Source organism: Eretmochelys imbricata, chromosome 24 (assembly GCF_965152235.1).
Source record: "Eretmochelys imbricata isolate rEreImb1 chromosome 24, rEreImb1.hap1, whole genome shotgun sequence".
In the NCBI taxonomy this organism is placed as follows: domain Eukaryota; kingdom Metazoa; phylum Chordata; order Testudines; family Cheloniidae; genus Eretmochelys; species Eretmochelys imbricata.
Genome location: NC_135595.1, coordinates 20,336,439 through 20,352,519, shown reverse-complemented (window position 1 = coordinate 20,352,519; position 16,081 = coordinate 20,336,439). Strand labels below are relative to the sequence as shown.

At 63.0% G+C, this 16,081-nt stretch overlaps 1 pseudogene across 1 annotated transcript; it reads right to left on the bottom strand.

Annotated features, from left to right (window-relative positions):
- Positions 1-976: 976 nt before the first annotated feature.
- Positions 977-9,223, bottom strand: LOC144279638 (guanylate-binding protein 1-like; annotated as a pseudogene). Its single transcript, XR_013348685.1, has 10 exons — positions 9,020-9,223; positions 8,668-8,794; positions 7,143-7,252; positions 6,569-6,780; positions 4,957-5,199; positions 2,868-3,148; positions 2,401-2,612; positions 1,741-1,837; positions 1,425-1,618; positions 977-1,191 (listed from the first exon to the last, which is right to left on the bottom strand). The product of XR_013348685.1 is annotated as a guanylate-binding protein 1-like (transcript).
- Between the last annotated feature and the right edge of the window lie 6,858 nt (positions 9,224-16,081).

Genomic DNA, 16,081 nt, shown 5'->3' with positions numbered 1-16,081 from the left:
TTCACTAACGAGCACGGAGAACTCTATGCCCTGACGGGCCCTATCCTAGCTCCCAACGCACCTGCTCTAGCCACTAGACACCACTCCCCTCCCAGAGCTGGGGATAGAACCCAGGAGTCCTGGCTCCCAGCCCCCTCCGCTGTAACTACTAGCCAATCTCCCAGCACTGACCCTGCCTTGATAGCCCAAATTCAGGGCAGCTAGGGTGGGTTCGCCGCTTGTCCTGCCGGCTTCCGTCCCACATTTCTTCATTTCAGGGGCGTCGATTCCCATCACCAGAGAGCCGCAAAGAGACACGTGGGCGAGGTTCATAGGGAGGTTTATTGAAGTGCAGAGTTTCAAGCCGTGCGGCTGCAAGGCAGGGAGAGAGGCATCCCGCGCCCACGCCAACTCCCATCCCTCGGCCTGGGGCTGGGGAGGTACCTGGGGCAGAAGGCTGCCTCAGCTCTAGGTGTGGGCAGCATCTCACTCCCCCAGGGGGTGGCGTTCTGGTGGCCACCTCGCTTGGGTCCTGCCCCACAGACCAGGCTAATAGCCCCAACCATCCCGGTATCCGATGGTTGAGGACTTGAGGACTTCAATAGCTCAGACAGAGGTGAGAGGTTTTTCGCAGGAGCGGGTGGGTGAGATTCTGGGGCCTGCGTTGTGCAGGAGGTCGGACTCGATGATCATAATGGTCCCTTCCAACCTTAGTATCTATGAATCTATCCCTCTCCAACAAGTCCTCTGCATCTTGAGGTAGCACGTCTCCCACAGTGCACCCTCCCTGCAAGGCCCTGTGGGATGAGATATTTCTTCCTGACCCCAGTGGGGTGGGGGGACAGCCCAGGCCATGAAGCATGGCAGTTGGGAGCCCTTGGTATTGCTCTCAGAACCACCCAATGCTTTGCTGGACGTGACTAAGTTGCTCGCTGGTGGCGCGTCCTGTGGCGGGGGGTTCTGCGTGTGAACAGGCGAGCGGGAGGCCAGGGGCCCCTCAGAACAGGCGCCGGACGAGGCTGGTGAAGACCCCGGCAGCCTTGCCAGCGTAGCCAGGTAGCACGAGGGAGGCCACGTCGCCCAGCATCCCCAGCGCCGAGTGGATCCATGACGGCTTCCGGATCTCCTCGTTTGCTGCTGCAGGCGCCGGATCCCGTTCTCCAGGCGTCCGGCCTCCTCCCGGAACCCCTCCCTCAGCAGGGCCGCCTGCTCCTGGGGGGCAGCGACAGCGTGAGGGGGATCCCCAGCCCGCCCCATGGGACAGCCCCTGCCCCATGGGTGGGGGGGGGATCCCGCCCCTTGCCTGCCATTTGCCAGTGTCCCAGCTACCCCGTGCATGGAAGTCCCACCCCCGGGCAGGCTGAAGCTGGTGGCAGGGGTGCCCTTCCCCAGGCTGTGCCCATCCTGCCCCCCCAGAGCCAAGCGCCCGCAGCCTCCACCGGTACCTTGAGTTTTTGATCCAGCATCTTGCCCTGCTCCTCCAGCAGCTTCTTCCTCTCGTCCTCCAGCTTCTCCTCCAGCTGCCGCAGGTTCTCCTGGTAGCTGCGGTCCTGGTCCTCCAGCTTCTGCTGCAGCTCAGCCTCCTTCTGCTTCAGGACCTCCTGCTCCCGCTCAGCCGCCTCGGCCCGGGCTCGCTCGGCTGGGCCAGGGAGAGAGAGGTGGCTTGGCACGGGGAGGGCCATGGTGACTCTGACTGCCCGGGCTGCAGCCCAAGCACCCTCCCCCTCCACCCCAGCGGCGTGACGTCCCCCCAGTGGGTACCTGCCATCTCCTTCTCCGTCAGGGCCTCGTCCGTCTGCAGGATGGACTGGGCCACGTCCTCCTTGGACTGGAGGAACTCCTGCAGCACCTCCTTGGCCTGGGGATGGAGAGTGGGAGCCACGGGGTTGGGCGATTTGTCCTGTGGGGCTGGATCCAGGTCGGGATTCTGGATCACGGCACCGGAGAGTAACTGGCTGGCTAGGCAGCTGGCAGCTGGGAGACAGGACCTTTCCCGTCTAGGGGTTGCTGGCTCTGATCCAGTCTCAGGGCAGGGGACTGGCTAGCTCAGGGGGGTTGGGAAGGGGGCATGGGCCCTTTCCCCTCTAGGGGGTGCCAGCTCCATAGTTAGCATGTCATTCCCACTCGACACCCTCGGCGCCTGTTCTGGATGAGCTGGGGGCTGAACCCAGTTTGTAACAGGACAAATGGCCTCATCACCTGGACACTAACTGGCCCCCCACCAGCAGCCCCAGCAGAGCGGCTGAGGACTGGGCTGGCCACGGGAACCTGGCCGGGGCCACACTGACAGCGGGGGGGCTGTGAGGGTGGGGTAGACACATTCTGATGCTGCACCTGATCCCTGGTTCTCAGCAGGGCTTCCTGGGCTGCAGAATGAGGGGACGCACAGACAGACAGAGCCAGACTCCAGCCCTCTCCTACCTTTATCCCCTTCCCTGGCACCTGCCAGTATCTGTCCACCACATGCCACTGGTCGTCCAGAAAGCGCTGGTAGCCCCCGGGCACCAGGTAGACCCCCTGCCGATCTGGTCGTCCAGCTCGTCCGACAGCTCCAGCAGGGTGGCCGTGCAGTGATCCAACGACGCCAGCTCATTGCGCCGGCAGATCTCCTGCTTCTGCTCCTCCAGATGGCGCTGCCAGGTGGGCACAGACAGGGCAGGGGTGAGCGAGGACAGGGCCCAAATGGGGCAGGGATGTGAGCCAATCCGCATGCAGCCAGGGCTGGAGATGAGGCCGGGTCCCCTTGGTCTTGCATCTTGGGTCTCCAGCTAAGCAGGGGCCGGGGTTGGGAGATACCCGGGGAACGGGATCGGGGGAGCCCCATCCCTGCCCATCCTGCAGTGGGGCAGCTGTCCCATAACCCCTGGGGCCGGCGCGAGGGGCCGTACCATGAGCTCCCCTTGGAAGCTGCGGTCGTCGTCCTTGAAGGCGCGCGCCATGAACGCCCGCAGCGCCTCCCGCTCGCACTGGGCGTGCAGCTCCAGCAGCTCCTGCACGCTCTCCGTGGGCAGCGCCGCCCGCCGCGCCAGCTGCTCCTCGTAGACAGCCACGGCCTCCCCCACCGCCGCCGAGTTCTCCATCTGGGCCAGGGCCAGCACCGCGCTCTCCATGCAGGGCACCGCCCCGCTGCGGATGGCGTCGACGCAGGTCACCGCCAGGGTCCCCAGCACTGCCGGAGGGGGGCAGGGTCAGCGCCAGGGGGCCCAGCGTGGCCGGAGGGGGGCAGGGTCAGCGCCAGGGTCCCCAGCACGGCCGGAGGGGGGCAGGGTCAGCGCCAGGGTCCCCAGCACGGCCGGAGGGGGGCAGGGTCAGAGCCAGGGGGCCCAGCGTGGCCGGAGGGGGGCAGGGTCAGAGCCAGGGGGCCCAGCGCGGCCGGAGGGGGGCAGGGTCAGCGCCAGGGTCCCCAGCACTGCCGGAGGGGGGCAGGGTCAGCGCCAGGGGGCCCAGCGCGGCCGGAGGGGGGCAGGGTCAGAGCCAGGGGGCCCAGCGTGGCCGGAGGGGCAGGGTCAGAGCCAGGGTCCCCAGCATGGCCGGAGGGGGGCAGGGTCAGAGCCAGGGGGCCCAGCGCGGCCGGAGGGGGGCAGGGTCAGCGCCAGGGGGCCCAGCGTGGCCGGAGGGGCAGGGTCAGAGCCAGGGTCCCCAGCATGGCCGGAGGGGGGCAGGGTCAGAGCCAGGGGGCCCAGCGCGGCCGGAGGGGGGCAGGGTCAGAGCCAGGGGGCCCAGCGCGGCCGGAGGGGGGCAGGGTCAGAGCCAGGGGGCCCAGCACGGCCGGAGGGGGGCAGGGTCAGAGCCAGGGGGCCCAGCACGGCCGGAGGGGGGCAGGGTCAGAGCCAGGGGGCCCAGCGCGGCCGGAGGGGGGCAGGGTCAGAGCCAGGGTCCCCAGCACGGCCGGAGGGGCAGGGTCAGAGCCAGGGTCCCCAGCCCCTCCCAGAGCCTCCCCACAACCTCCAGGACCCCGGCTGCTCCCTGCCCCTCCCTGCACCCCTTCACCTGCCCTCCCCCTGCAGGAGAGACACGGAGCATGGGACATGCCCCCCTCCCAAGCCCAGATGTGCACCAGTCCCTCTGAGCAATTAGTGCCTCATCTCTCGTTGGGACGCGCTTCGCTTCACCCCCCGCCCACCCCAGCCGCAGGGCCCTGCTCTGCCTTTCTCTGCTGCCCAAACGGCCCTTTGGGACCCAGGTGTCCCTCCCCGGGGAGACGCGCCCACCCTCCTATCTAGGCCTCTCCCCATCTCCCCTGGGATCCACTAACCAGATCTCCTCTGTTGGGCTCCCCCCTACCCGGCTTGTTCTCTCCCTGCGGGTCGTTTCCGCGGCTTTGTTCCACCTCTTGACAATTTTCTAGCGACCCTCCTAACCACACACCCCAGAGCTAGGCGCAGGCTCCAGCGTTGGCCCCACCAGTGCTGGCCATAGGGGACCCCCTCCCGGCTCGGTTCATCCCGCCCACGAGCCCCATTGGCCCCAGCATCGCATGGGGAGCTGGTGACCCCGTGATGAAGTGGCTTTTTCCTCATTATGTTGTACGTGAGCCTATGTGAGCCTGACTGTTTTCCATGAATGTTGTGTGTGCCTCAGTTTCCCTCTGTATTGCACCAATGCCTCGGTGGTGGGAATAAGGTTGTGTGACTTTTGCTGAGACCCTCGGGGCAGGTGAGGTGGCTCCAGCTGGCTGCACGTGGGCGATGGCCCGTGCCCTTCATAACCTGAGACCCAAGAGGGGGATGCAACCAGGTGACACTGTGCCGGGGCGGGGGGGAGGAGCACAGGCCCTTTGGCTGTGGGGACTCGCTGTGGGGAGAACAGGGGGCTGAACGCTCCGAGGTCAGACCCAGGAAGGCCGAAGCCGTGTAGTCTTCTTGCCCGGGTGACAGAGGCTCAAGCAGAGTCCTGGCTGGCTTCGTTTGGAGCAGTTCCAGGGCATCGGCCCCCTGACTCTGGGACAGCCCTGGCCCAAGGGCTACCGACACTCACTGGCCCCGGTCACCACGTGGCCGCCTGGGATGGTCTTGGGCTTCGACGTCTCCCAGACGTGGCGGCAGAACCGGGCCACCTGCTCCCGGAACTCGGGCTCCAGCTCGTCCTCCTGCAGCTCCTCCAGCCGGGGCAGGTCCCTCCTGCCGGCCGGCTGGACGAAGACGAAGCATTTCCGGGCCGGGAAGAACTGACGGATGCACTCGCGGGGCAGGTTGTAGAGCTGGGCTCACCGGCTGCTGCCTGGGGAGGAGACGGGAGCTGGGCAGCAGCCCTGTGCTGCCATGTGGCTGCTTCTGGGGGGCAGCGCGGCGGCTGCTGGACAGATGCCCCTGGGGGGAAGAGACAACAATATCCACAGGGATTGAGGGGAGCCGGGGAACTGTCCAAGCTGGAATGTGGCTGGGACAGTGAACGTCCGAACTCCCAGGGACCAGTAACACCCACAAGGTGTCACCAGCCTGGGTTTGTGTCTCGAACAAAACTCACCCCCTCTGCAAGCATGGCGCCCCCTAGTGCCACCCTGGGGCCAGCCCCGACTGCCGGGGAGAGCCCTGCCCCGCCCCCTGCAGCACGGCGCCCCCCACTGCCACCCTGGGGCCAGCCCCGACTGCCGGGGAGAGCCCTGCCCCGCCCCCTGCAGCACGGCGCCCCCTAGTGCCACCCTGGGGCCAGCCCCGACTGCCGGGGAGAGCCCTGCCCCGCCCCCTGCAGCACGGCGCCCCCTAGTGCCACCCTGGGGCCAGCCCCGACTGCCGGGGAGAGCCCTGCCCCGCCCCCTGCAGCACGGCGCCCCCTAGTGCCACCCTGGGGCCAGCCCCGACTGCCAGGGAGAGCCCTGCCCCGCCCCCTGCAGCACGGCGCCCCCCAGTGCCATCCTGGGGCCAGCCCCGACTGCTGGGGAGAGCCCTGCCCCGCCCCCTGCAGCACGGCGCCCCCTAGTGCCACCCTGGGGCCAGCCCCGACTGCCGGGGAGAGCCCTGCCCCGCCCCCTGCAGCACGGCGCCCCCTAGTGCCACCCTGGGGCCAGCCCCGACTGCTGGGGAGAGCCCTGCCCCGCCCCCTGCAGCACGGCGCCCCCTAGTGCCACCCTGGGGCCAGCCCCGACTGCCGGGGAGAGCCCTGCCCCGCCCCCTGCAGCACAGCACCCCCTAGTGCCACCCTGGGGCCAGCCCCGACTGCCGGGGAGAGCCCTGCCCCGCCCCCTGCAGCACGGCGCCCCCCAGTGCCATCCTGGGGCCAGCCCCGACTGCTGGGGAGAGCCCTGCCCCGCCCCCTGCAGCACGGCGCCCCCTAGTGCCACCCTGGGGCCAGCCCCGACTGCCGGGGAGAGCCCTGCCCCGCCCCCTGCAGCACGGCGCCCCCTAGTGCCATCCTGGGGCCAGCCCCGACTGCTGGGGAGAGCCCTGCCCCGCCCCCTGCAGCACGGCGCCCCCTAGTGCCACCCTGGGGCCAGCCCCGACTGCCGGGGAGAGCCCTGCCCCGCCCCCTGCAGCACGGCGCCCCCTAGTGCCATCCTGGGGCCAGCCCCGACTGCCGGGGAGAGCCCTGCCCCGCCCCCTGCAGCACGGCGCCCCCTAGTGCCACCCTGGGGCCAGCACCACTCCCCTACCTGTCTTTAGTTTCAGGCCGTTCTCCAGGTACTCATCCTCGGTGATCTCCCGCCCGTCCAGCTCCAGCTGCAGCACGAAATCCCGCACGGCCCACACGAAGGCCGGGAAGAACCACAGGAACTCGGCCGAATCCTCCCCCTCCTGCCAGCTGCCCTCGCCTGCCACCTTCACCTTGATGCGCTCCGTCAGCTCTGTCACGTCGGTTAAGGAACTGGATACATGGTGCCCCCCGCAGGGGGGTCCTGATCCCTCAGGGCCCCCCAACCCACCTGCAATGGGGGCTCAGAAGGGACCGGAGGAAGGGGAGGATATTCCATCACAACACCAGGAAGCAGGGATCGAACCCACCACCTCCAGGGTCCAGAGCAGCCCCCTGCAGCACTGCAGGCAAAGCAGTGATTCTGCCAGCTGGTGGCAGTAGTGGGTTGTTACCCACCATGCAGAGAGGCCGCTAGAGAGGGCCATGGTGTCACGATTTCGCTGGGGGTGATGAATTTGGATGGAACTACGGGGTCCTTCTCTGGGGACATGGGGCCCCCCAAACTCCCAGCCCCGGCCCCCAAGCAAGGATACTGCAGCTGGTCCATGGCCTGCTGGCTGATGGTGCCCATGCTGTTATAGACCAGGGTGCTGTTGAGCAGCACGGCCAGCGTGAAGATCCACGTGTCGTTCTTCGTGTCGCCCTGGAACGATACCCACCGTCACTGGCCCGAGCGCATCCCAGCCACAGAGCTCACAGCCCATCGCAGAGCACGGCGGGATCCCCGGCCCCATGCACAGATGGGGAAACTGAGGCATGGGGGAGGGATGGCTAGTAGAACAGCTCCCAGCTCTCTGGGGTCCCAGTCCAGACCACAATGAATTCCCATTCTTGGAGCCAGGAGAGTCAGTATTTGGGGTTGGCATATTCCCCTCCCCCACCCCGTTAAATCTGCAGCTCCCGGAGGCACGGGATGGGGCAGGAGCTCCTCTTCTTTTACTGAAGTATGTTTCTAACCCACTTGGCTCCATTTAAACTTTGGGAAGGTGACAAGCCCCCCCCCCCCCCGCCGTTGGGTCCAGCTGCTCTCATGCATTTTTTGGGTCCCGACTTTTTTTTGCCCCCTGGTGGCTGGCGATGCCAGCTCTTCCCTCCACCTACAGCAGAGCGATGCCGACATATGGCCAAGGCTGCGGGATCCTTCTCAAAGAATCCATCTTAACAGCCGGGTCTGAGCCCCTCTCCAGAGTGAATGTATTTATCGTCACGCTCCCTCTGGCGGGCGGGGTGGGGAAACCGAGTCCAAGGTCACACCGGGGGTCTGTGGAGCAGGGATTTGAAGCTGGCTCCCCCAAACCCCAGGCCTGCCCTTCCCGACTAGAATGGGTCATGAAATTGTCACTGGAGACCGCTGAATTGTTGACACCAAAATTACTGGTGAAACAGGGTCGGTTAAGGTTTCCCGATTTGAAAAATTATTGGGGGAAAAGTTTCAGAATTGTGGAAACGGCCTGACTGGCTGTTTGTCTAACTGGAAACTGGATGTTTCTCAAGGCAAAGTGTCATCTTGTTGCCAACATTTTGGTAAATTTAGACCCAGTTAAGAAAGAAAGAAAAAAAAGATGGAAAATCAAAATGTTTGAAAATGATCCAAGTTTTTGCGTGACCCGGACCCAGGACACGTTTCCAATTTTCAAGCCCTGACACTTTCCCCCCATTTTGACTTTTCATCACGATTCGGGACAGGAAACATTTTCGCTATCTCAACAGTTCTCCCCGGCCACGACAGGTGTTTCCAGCCACGCCCTTGGGCCTCCCTTCCCAGCCCCGCCATGGCATCCCCAGCCCTCCCGGGGTTGGCACTGCCCCCCTCAGAGGGCATCACCCCACATCAGACAGAGCCTCCTTCCCCTCCATGGGGCTCGCTGAGTCTGTCCCTTAGCAGCGGGAGCTCCTTAAATACCCCATCCCCTTTCCCAGCATGCCTTGCCCTTAACTACAATGCCCAGCATCCCCTGGGAACTACAAGTCCCAGAAGCCCCTGGGAACTACAAGGGCCGTTCCATCCTGCTCTGCAAACTAGCTGATTCTCATACACTGCCCCCCGCCCCCACTCACCTTCTCCACGTCGCCCAGCCCCTCGGTGTCCAGCAGCACCAGGGCGTGGCCGGCCCGGCGGGGGTGGGGCAGGCACCACATCCAGATGCCCTTGGTGTGCGACTGGATGTGGAGCCCAGCGAGAACCCTGGGGAGAGAGGGGTGGAGCTGGGACAGTCGCAGAGCGAGGGAACCCAGGAGTCCTGCCCCCCCCGACCCCTAGAACCCACTGCCCTCCCAGAGCCAGGGAGGGAACCCAGGAGTCCTGTCTCCCAGCCCCCCCACTCTGACCCACTAGACCCTTTTCCCCTGCCAGTGCCAGGGAGAGAACCCAGGAGTCCTGCCACCCAGGGGCAGGGCTCACGTCTCCCACCTGTTCTCTTGCCAGCCAGTTTGTTCATGAGGTAGGACTTGCCGGTGCGGTACAGCCCGGCGATGGCCACCACCACCACGGGCTGGGAGATCTCTGCCAGCACCCGCAGCGCCTCCTGCTGCACCCGCAGCTCCCCCGCCGGGCTGTTCTCGATCAGGCAGATGGGGGCCAGCATGGGGATCTCCATCGCGCTGGGGGTTCGGCCTGCGGGACACAGAGCAGGGAAGGTCAGCGTGAGGGGATGAGACACGGGGGCAGAGGACAATGAGACACGGAGCCAGGCCCCCCAAACTGTGGGAGACCCTTCCACCCACCCCGGGTGCAGCATACGGACCCCAGCATGGCCCACGGCAGCTCACCCTGGGACAGACAAGCCCTGGCGCTCCTGGGCAACGCTGCAGAGCCCCAGCCGGTACCCCTTGAATCACACCCAGTGGGGCTGCTGCTGGACAGGTAGGACGGTCCAGTGGTTACAGCAAGACTCCCCGCCACTTGGGCCAGGTTTTGAAAGGTGTTTTGGCATTGCTGAACTCAGCATTTCAAAGCCTGACCATCCCCGGTCTCAACTGCTCTGTGCCTCAGTTTCCCCGTCCGTACAATAGGGATAACAGCACCGCCCTGCCCCCCTAGGTGGAGTGAGGGACAATACATGAGGCTGCGGTGATGGGGCCCCTAGAAGGACCATAGAAGCGGAGCCAGAGGCCACGGGGATGGAGCCATGGGGGCATGTGGAGGTCTCTTGCCTCAGTTGGACCCCATCTCCAAGCTCTCTCCAGCTGCCTGGCAGCCGCGGGCTGAGCAAAGGGTTGAGTTTTTTCCCATTCAGTGGCCAGAAAATCCAGGGGAAAGAATTGTTTCGACTCCATCCAAGAGGGGAACGTGGCTGGTGGTCTTGCCAAAGCAAAACCCCGCAGAATAAATCCGTTTGGGGGCGGAATGAAATGTTTAACCTTTTCCATTTTTTGTTTTTAGAAGAATCTCACCCGTTTGCGAACTTCGGCTCCAAATGAATCACTTGACCCCCAACTGCTCCCCTCTCTTTTCCATGGCATTTCTAGGCAGTTTTTTTACCCTTTCTGGCCCTTTGGTTTTAACACAACCCAGCTCCCTTTGGACACAACCTGGCCTTTCGAAACAAAACACTGCTTCCGGTTTCCCCTTCGGTTTTCTTCCAGCCGGTGACCCCGTGACACTGCACCCCGCAGTCTTCACAGTGCTATTAGGATGACAGGATTATGGCCTAATTCTGATGCATTTTCCACAAGTCCTGTGAGGTGTCGCTGGACAAGTGACGGTTTGCTGACTAGGACTGTCCTATGTGTGTGCATGTAACATTTTGGTATCTGAAGTTATAAATATTGACTATGTGTCTGTCCATCAAATGTAGTTACCCCTGGGGAATGCCCACTAGGCAAGGCAGCTGGTGGGGAAGGGCCTATTCAGGGCAATGGGCCATTAGGAAAAAACAACAGGCCTTAGGAGACATTTATCTCCCACCTGGGGAGCCTTCCTGAGAACACCACAGACAGCCTGGGAGGGACGGCTGCTATGACTCTCCAAGGCCATGCGACCAGGCCACATGATGCTGGGCTCCATCTTGGGATGTCAGGGTTTTCCCACAACCCGGTCTGGGAACCATGTTTTGGAACAAAGGGCTCCCGCCCGATGTAAAAGCTACATAAGGCAGGGAATGACGCCATCTGGGGTTCTTCACTCCCCATCCAAAGAGACTCCTGGAAACACCTAAGGAACAAAGACTGAACGGGAGGAAGTGCTGGGCCCAGGCAGAAGGGATTTCTAGCCTGTGTATGAAACACCTGGGTGCAGCTTTCACCTTACAAATCTGCAGCCTGCTTGTATCATCCATCAGGGTGAGAATCTGCGAGTTCATATCCCATCTTTCTTAAACTTACTTTGCGTTTTTTGTTTATTTGCCAGGTAATCTGCTTTGAGCCGTTTGCTATCCCTTATAATCACTTAAAATTGATATTTTGTAGTTAATAAACTCATTTTATTATTAGCTATTACCAGCAGGACAGTGGGGTGGGAGGAGGTATTGTTTCATATTCTCTGTGTATATATAAAGTCTGCTGCAGTTTCCACGGTATGCATCTGATGAAGTGAGCTGTAGCTCACGAAAGCTCATGCTCAAATAAATTGGTTAGTCTTTAAGGTGCCACAAGTACTCCTTTTCATTTTATGTTTTAATCCAAACCCGTGAGCTTTGCCTGGAGTGCTTGGGGAAAATCTCGGCTTGGCTGGCAGAAGTGTGCATTGCTCTCTTCACACTGAGGGAGAGGCGGACGGGGTGTTAAACCCATATACTGCCCAGCTTTGACCAGGGCAGGAGGGCACTGCTCTGGGGCCCCAGGCTGGGAGGCTGGTGGTGAGAGCCCCGGCGTGTAACTGCAGCTGGGTGTGCCCCCCCCCGTGTGAATGCTGGGAAAGTGCAGCTGGAGGACTTTGCAGGGTGTCACAGCCGTACAGGGTGAGAGGGAGCCCAGGCTGGTGGGTCAGGGGGCTCAGTGGTACCCCAGTTCCAGGTGGCTCCCTGGGGGGAACCCATCACAACCCCAACCTGCATTTCCAGCCAGAACCATCCCCCAGCTCAAGCCAGGGCTCTGCTCGTGTGGCCCGGCAGCACCCCAGCACTGCTGGACCGGCACAGCCCAGCCCGGGCACCCGCGGGCATTGAGCAGAGCCGTCCAAAGAGGGGCAGAGCCAGGGAGATGGCGCAGAACCGGGGGCTTTGGGAAGGAAGCGGGTTTCACTGCAGACGCAGCTCCCAGTAGCAGAGCAAGGGGCACTGGGGTCTGCGGGCCCATTCACAGCCATTGTGACGGAGTTAGGGCTATGGGGCTAGGAGTACAGAGTTAGGGGTAAAGGGTAGGGGTTATGGGGTTAGGGCTATGGGGTAGAGTTATGGGGTGGGGGTAGAATTATGGAGTGGGGGTAAGGGGTAGTGTTATGGGGTTAGGACTATGGGGTGGGGACAGAGTTATGGGGTTAGGGCTATGGGGCAAGGGATAGAGCTATGGGGTAAGGGCTATGGGGCAAGGGCAGAGTTTGGGGTTAGGGCTATGGGGTAAGGGCTATGGGGCCAGGGGTAGAGTTATGGGGTAAGGGCTATGGGGTAAGGGCTAAGGGCTATGGGACCAGGGGTAGAGTTATGGGGTAAGGGCTATGGGGTAAGGGATAGAGTTATGGGGTAAGGGCTATGGGGCAAGGGCTATGGGGCAAAGGGTAGAGTTTGGGGTTAGGGCTATGGGGTAAGGGCTATGGGGCCAGGGGTAGAGTTATGGGGTAAGGGCTAAGGGCTATGGGGCCAGGCGTAGAGTTATGGGGTTAGGGCAATGGGGCGAGGGGTAAGGGCTATGAGGTAAGGGATAGAGTTATGGGGTAAGGGCTAAGGGCTATGGGGCCAGGGGTAGAGTTATGGGGTAAGGGCTATGGGGCAAGGGATAGAGTTATGGGGTAAGGGCTAAGGGCTATGGGGCCAGGGGTAGAGTTATGGGGTTAGGGCTATGGGGCGAGGGGTACGGCGAAGGAGGCTAGGTGAGCGTCAGGGGTTAGGGTTGAGGTCTTAGGGCCAGGGTCAGACCCTGCTCTCCACCCCCTCCGGCAGTGCCGACCCCACCCGCCGGCTCGCCCAGCCCAGATCGACCCTGGGCCCCAGCCCCACGTTAGCAGCGGCTCCCTTTGCTCTCGGCTCCACACCCAGGCGATGGCCCCTGCCCGGGGACGACAGCCCCGTGCTCGGAGCCGAGTCGATCCGAGCCCCGGGGGGGCAGGGGGGCAGCCGGGGCCCTAGCTGCCCTGGGGCGAGGGCGGCCAGCCGCGCTCGGTGTCCGCTCGGTCTCCCTCCCGCGCCGTCCGTCCCTCCGTGCGGCTCAGAGCTGAGCTTTCCCCGCAGCTGGTCCAGGGAAAAGGGGACGAGTCAGATGGAAACTGAAAGCGGAGGCTGGCGCCGGTTTAACTGCTTCGGACTCAGGGCTAGGCACCCCCACAGGGACCCACGGGATCAAGCCTGACCCCCTGCACGGCGCAGGCCACAGCCCCTCACCCAGCCCCCCGTAACAGGCCCCGACCTCGGGCCGAGACACTGACGGCCCCAAATCACGGGTTACGGACTCCACGTGACAGAGGACCCACCGTTTACACTAGTTCAAGCCTGCGAATGCCCCGTACCCCAGGCTGCAGAGGAAAGCAACCCCCCGGTCCCCCACTGGGTTTCCCGGAATCAGCCCCGGGCCAGGAAAGGCTCCGGCCGCTTTCGGTTTCCTTCTGACTGAGGCGTTCAGGGGATTTAGAGCTGCCAGCCCCAGCTCGTCGCCCGGCCCCGGTACGTAGGTCGGCACCATGGACAGTTGTCTGACAGAGTCGGTGTATGGGGACAGACAGACGGACAGACAGAGAGAGGCGGTGTACGGGGACGGACAGACAGAGAGAGGCGGTGTACGGGGACGGACGGACAGACAGACAGACAGGCGGTGTCTAGGGATAGATGCCGCCTCCCTCTCACCCCGGGGAACCCAGGCCCTGCGAGGGGACGCGACTCGCTGAAGGTTGCGTATGAACTCAGTGGCACAACAGGGACAGAACCCAGGCGTCCTGGCTCCCAGCCCCACCCTGCTCAGCACCACTAGACCCCATTCCCATCCCAGAGCCAGGGCTAGAACCCAGGCGTCCTGGCTCCCAGCCCCACCCTGCTCAGCACCACTAGACCCCATTCCCACCCCAGAGCCAGGGCTAGAACACAGGAGTCCTGGCTCCCAGTCCCCCTACTCTAACCCACTAGACCCCCCTTGCCCCCCAGAGCCAGGGAGAGAACCCAGGAGTCCTGGCGCCCACACTTCTGCTTTAACCACATCCTACCTTAGGAAACATAGGTGGCAAGAGATAAAACTTTCCCTCCCCCTTGTTCTTTATTCCATCCGACCCCCCCCCGAGATCTTTATTCCAGACACTTCTCTGCACTTCCCGCTTCCTTCCCTTTCCACCCCACCAGCTCCGTGAGCTACCGACCGGCCCGGCTGGGAGACCAGCCCTCGGCCTTCAGCGCAGAGCGGCTGCTGATCAAATACTGGAGCGTGACTAGACTGGTCACAGAGCAAGAGAGTCCCCTGCCCTAGGAGGGAAGCAAGGTCTAGTGGTCAGAGCGGGTGGGGAGGGCTGGGAGCCAGGACTCCTGGGTTTTATCCCCAGCTCTGGGAGGGGAGTGGGGCCTAGTGGTTAAAGGGGCTGAAAGCCAGGACTCCGGCTAGCTGCTCCAAGGCAAATGAGCATGCCACAGGTGCCAGGCCCAGCTCAGGTCTGCTGCTGGCACACACAGGGTCCCCCGAGCAGCCTCCCTGAGGTCCCCACAGTGGCAATACCCTCGTCGCCTGGTTGGCCCCCTATGGCGGGCATGTTCCCTGCTGGTCTGGAGCCAGGCCATGTTTGCATCTGACAGCCAGGGCACTGCACAGCCGTGTCCCCTTTCCCGGGCACTGCCTGGTTCCCCACAATCCACCTGGGCCAGGGGCCAGACTGCTCCGGACGGGGACTTTCTAGAGAGCATCAGGATGAGGGCGATCCCAGCTCCTGCCTGAGGCATGGCAGGCCAGGGCGCAGGGCCCTTTGCCACCCAGCCAGCTCGCTCGTGGCGCGTCATGCCCCCAAGCAGGCGCCCGCTTCCCACCCTGCCAGCGCATCACAGGCCCCTGGAATGTGGCATCCTCCGCTGTGAGCACTTGGGACCCATGCACCAGCTCCCCCTAGTATACAGACTGGTCCATTGCACCGCCGTGCGTCGCACCAGCTCCCCCTAGTTTACAGACTGGTCCATTGCACCGCCGTGCATTGCACAAGCTCCCTCTAGTTTACAGACTGGTCCATTGCACCGCCGTGCGTCGCACCAGCTCCCTCTAGTTTACAGACTGGTCCACTGCACTGCCGTGCATCGCACCAGCTCCCCCTAGTTTACAGACTGGTCCATTGCACCGCCGTGCATTGCACAAGCTCCCTCTAGTATACAGACTGGTCCATTGCACCGCCGTGCATCGCACCAGCTCCCCCTAGTTTACAGACTGGTCCATTGCACCGCCGTGCATTGCACAAGCTCCCTCTAGTTTACAGACTGGTCCATTGCACCGCCGTGCATTGCACCAGCTCCCCCTAGTTTACGGACTGGTCCACTGCACCGCCGTGCATTGCACAAGCTCCCTCTAGTTTACAGACTGGTCCATTGCACCGCCGTGCATCGCACCAGCTCCCCCTAGTTTACAGACTGGTCCATTGCACCGCCGTGCATTGCACAAGCTCCCTCTAGTTTACAGACTGGTCCATTGCACCGCCGTGCATTGCACCAGCTCCCCCTAGTTTACAGACTGGTCCATTGCACCGCCGTGCATTGCACAAGCTCCCTCTAGTTTACAGACTGGTCCATTGCACCGCCGTGCGTCGCACCAGCTCCCTCTAGTTTACAGACTGGTCCACTGCACTGCCGTGCATCGCACCAGCTCCCCCTAGTTTACAGACTGGTCCATTGCACCGCCGTGCATTGCACAAGCTCCCTCTAGTATACAGACTGGTCCATTGCACCGCCGTGCATCGCACCAGCTCCCCCTAGTTTACAGACTGGTCCATTGCACCGCCGTGCATTGCACAAGCTCCCTCTAGTATACAGACTGGTCCATTGCACTGCCGTGCATTGCACAAGCTCCCTCTAGTTTACAGACTGGTCCATTGCACCGCCGTGCATTGCACCAGCTCCCCCTAGTTTACGGACTGGTCCACTGCACCGCCGTGCGTCGCACCAGCTCCCCCTAGTTTACAGACTGGTCCATTGCACCGCTGTGTGTTGCACCAGCTCCCCCTAGTTTATGGACCGGTCCTTTGCACCCCCAGTGGTGCATTGCACGAGAGCCCAGATCTGGACCATACCAAGTATCAGCCCTAGCTGGGGGCAGGGGAATAGGGATCATTCCCTCCACAGCAACGGTAAAATGGCATACTCCGTTGCGCATGCGCAGAATCCTCCAGCGGGACCAAGTCGCCCCTTCTTCACCTCCTCCACACGGC